Source organism: Sinocyclocheilus anshuiensis, unplaced genomic scaffold (genome assembly GCF_001515605.1).
Source record: "Sinocyclocheilus anshuiensis isolate Anshui unplaced genomic scaffold, SAMN03320099.WGS_v1.1 scaffold1001, whole genome shotgun sequence".
Classification (NCBI taxonomy): Eukaryota; Metazoa; Chordata; class Actinopteri; order Cypriniformes; family Cyprinidae; genus Sinocyclocheilus; species Sinocyclocheilus anshuiensis.
This window is the reverse complement of record NW_015557116.1, coordinates 8,781-12,708: the sequence shown is the minus strand read 5'-3', so window position 1 is coordinate 12,708 and position 3,928 is coordinate 8,781.

Sequence of the window (3,928 nt, the reverse complement as noted above, 5' to 3'; positions counted from 1 at the left end):
TCTGAGCAATGGACGGTGTTTACTTATTGAATGAATCAGCTTTTTGAACGAATCTGTTGAATAAATGATTCAGTGATTCAGTCATTAACACAGTCGAATGCTTTGTTTCTGAATGAATCAGTCGTTTGAATTAATCGATTGAATCTCAATGACTCACTCATTAACATTATACACTTGCTGTCACCTACTGGCGGTTTTAATTGTACATTTCACATTATTTTTTTCATGTTTTAAATTATTTCAAATATCAGTATTCAACGTTTTATGTATAATAAAAAAATAACCATTAGGCCTATTTATGCATCTGTAATGTGTAATGTCCCCTCTGAGATATGCCTACATTAAACTGTGTAAATACATCTAAATGCTATTTCAGATGCAGATTCCAGAAATGTTTTCTTATGTTGGAATGAAAGACACTAAGTACCGGATGAAGTGCTTCTTTTTCTTCCATTTTGTATTTTTGGGTAAGAATGAGTTAAAACTGAACACAATCTTGCTACTAAAGCTGTGTATGAACATTTCTTAAATATATTTATTTGCTTCTTTTCCATTTTGCATTTACTTGTACTTTTACTTTCAATACTTAAGTACGTTTAAGATTTTAAAAATACTTTTCATACTTTAAGACTTTTACTCAAGTAATATTCTAAACGGTGACTTCAACTTCTACCAAAGTCATTTTCTGGTAAGATATCTGTACTTTTACTGGAGTATGGCTTTAAGGTACTTTATACACCACTGGACGCGATGTTGTTTGGGGGTTTGGCAAAAGGAGAGTGGGACGGTGGGTGGTGCTCGGGGTGGTTACTGAAGGCTGTGACTGTGTAGTCCTGACTTCAACTTTTTACGGAAGTCACAACGGTTTGTGAAAAATCACAGCTACTTTATGCAGGCTGTGTGAATTTGACTGTGGATTGACTGTTTTGAAACTTATATGGTAGCTACATAGCACATAGACCTCAGTTTTTATGAAAAAAGCCAGGCAATTTCAGTTTTGACAATATGGGACCTTTAAATATTTATTATATATATAAAAATAGTACAGTACATTTTCTTTACAGTAAAATAAACATAAGATAATAAAAATAATTAAAATAAAGAAATGAGAATAAAAATTCTTTTTTTTTTTTTTTAACTGAAATCAAAACATTTAAAAGCAGAGACTTGCAGAGAATGCAGGTGATGTACAAGTGATGCAACTGCAAAATGACTATCAAAAAATATTAAAGAGTTGTTTGTGTATTAAAACATTTTAAAATACATTACATGAGTAAAGTGATGAGAGACTAGAGCACTACGAGAGTGATACGTAGACCAAGTGTTTATTCTGCAAGTAATCACTGAAATGACACATGAAGTGTGGGGAGGGAAATTAGCAAGTAGTGGTGGCATGTTGTGACGAGTCTAACTAGTTTGCCAAAGAAAAAAGGTAGGTGATCATATCAAGAGTAAGCTCCTCCAGAAAAATGCACAAGGTTCTTTGTTGAGTGACTAAGAGTTAAGATAATACAAATTTATTGGAGTTAGCAATAATACTAAAGAGAGAGAGAGTCCAATAGAGTACAAAAGTTTGCCTCCAGGTTTATTCTAGATCCCATAAAAACCGACACACACACACACACACACACAGTTTCCTGAAGAGAAAATAGATTTTCTCACTAATTTTAGTCATGTGCCTGTGAATGTGATCAAAATGATAGTAACTCGATCTGATGTGTTCTGGGTCATTAAAGCCTCAGTTATTATCTTTCTAACATCTCAAGTCAGATCCTTCATGATTCCAGAGAAAAGGAAACTTATGGTTCAAGCAGGCTTTAAGTATATATATATATATATATATATATATATATATATACACAGTATGTGAACATTGCTCACTTGTCATTTGTTGTTGAATATAAAGCAATAAATACAAGTGTCTTTTTATTACAGGAAAAAAAGAAAAAGTCAGCAAACAGTCGTGTTCTTCATTGTTTTTGTTCCTGAAACCACGCCTTCTTTCTTTGCGTGCACATTTGGGCGGCATTATGCTAATATTTCCACATAGTGACATAGATATGTGGGGGCGTGTTAAAACGAGCCGTTTTAGGTAGGCGTGGCTGACTCTTAACTTTTATAAAGAATATCTCTTTGGATTTGAGACTTTAGTCTTTGCAACTTTACAGATCTTCTTTATGCACCAAGAGCTTGTAACACTCCAAAGAGAAAGGAAAACGTGAAATTGCATCATATGACCCCTTTAAAGTAATTATGGCAGATAATGTCTAACCACCCTGCCGTCTCTTTGGTCTACTGGGTTCACTTGGGGTTCCTCTTGGCCATCTTCATCAAGGGAAGCGGGAGGTCTCTCACCTCTTATTGTGGCGATGTTGCGAAGAACAACACAAGCCACTATAATGTTGCATGCCCTCTCTGGACTGACCCTGAGCCCACGCAGACACTGAAACTTTGCCTTCAGGAGGCCTATGGTCATCTCCACCTTGGACCATGTTCTGCTGTGAGCCAGGTTGAATCGTGTCTGTGGTCCAGGCTCAGGTTCAGGATAGGGTGTCATCAAATGGGACAGACAAGGGTACCCTCTGTCTCCCAGCAAGTAACCACTGAAGTGTCCTATAATGGTAGTTAAACTGTACTATTAAATAAATAAAAACATAAAAAAACTGTGTAAGGCAAAACATACCCTGTTGAAATTTGTGGCACAATGATGACTCCCTAAAAATTCTAGCATCATGTACAGACCCTGGCCATTTGGCTTCAACATTTTGAGGTGGGTTGCATCACATATTACCTAGTTATTGGTGATGGGTAATGAGTGCGATTTAATGGTTATACAGGGCAATACACAAATGTGCTCTGTATTAAGTGCTGATCCGCGATGTGTCACGTTTGATATGTAAGGTTTCAAGGTTCCTTTCTGAAACAAACTAATCCTGATACCGATATAGATATTGTACCTCAAAGTGATGATGTTACTGACCACTACCTTGTATCGTGCATGCTGCGTATTACTGATATTAACTCTATTACTCCACGTTATCGTCAGGGTAGAACTATTGTTCCAACCACTAAAGATAGATTAACAAATAACCTGCCTGATTTGCCTTAACTGCTCTGTGTACCCATAAATGCACATGAATTAGTTGAAATGACTAGCACTATCTTCTCTAATACATTAGAAGCTGTTGCCCCAGTCAAATTAAAAAAGGTTAGAGAAAAACGTACTGCAATGGTAATACCCATTATCTCAAGAAAGAAATTCATAATGTTGAGCACAAATGGAGAAAAGCTAACTTGGAGGTTTTTCGAATAGCGTGGAAAAACAGTATATCCAGCTATAGACAGGCTCTAAAAGCTGCCAAGGACGAGCATATCTGCAAACTCATGGAAAATAACTAAAACTGTGTTTAAAATTTTAGAAAAAGTTGTCTGCTCAATTGTGCTCCTTCCTGCAAAAAATGATAACGAGTGCAGTTTCCTGCAGAAACTGTACTTGTTAAAATTACAAATGACTTGCTTGCATCAGACCAAGGCTGCATCACATTACTAGTTTTACTTGATCTTAGTGCTGCATTTGACACTATAGATCATGACATCCTCATAGATCAATTACAAAACTATACGGGCATTCAAGGGCAGGCTTTAAGATGGTTTAGATCCTACATGTCCAACCGTTATCACTTTATTTAAACGGGGAGTCATCTCAATTAACGCCTGTAAAGTATGGAGTGCCGCAAGGATCTGTCTTAGGCCCTCTGCTATTATCAATATACATGTTGCCCCTTGGTAATATTATTAGAAAATATGGGATTAGTTTCCATTGTTATGTGGCTGATACTCAACTATATATTTCAACAAGACCAGGTGAAGCTTCTAAATTATCAAAGCTAACAGAGTGTGTTAAAAATTTTAAAGATTGGATGACCAA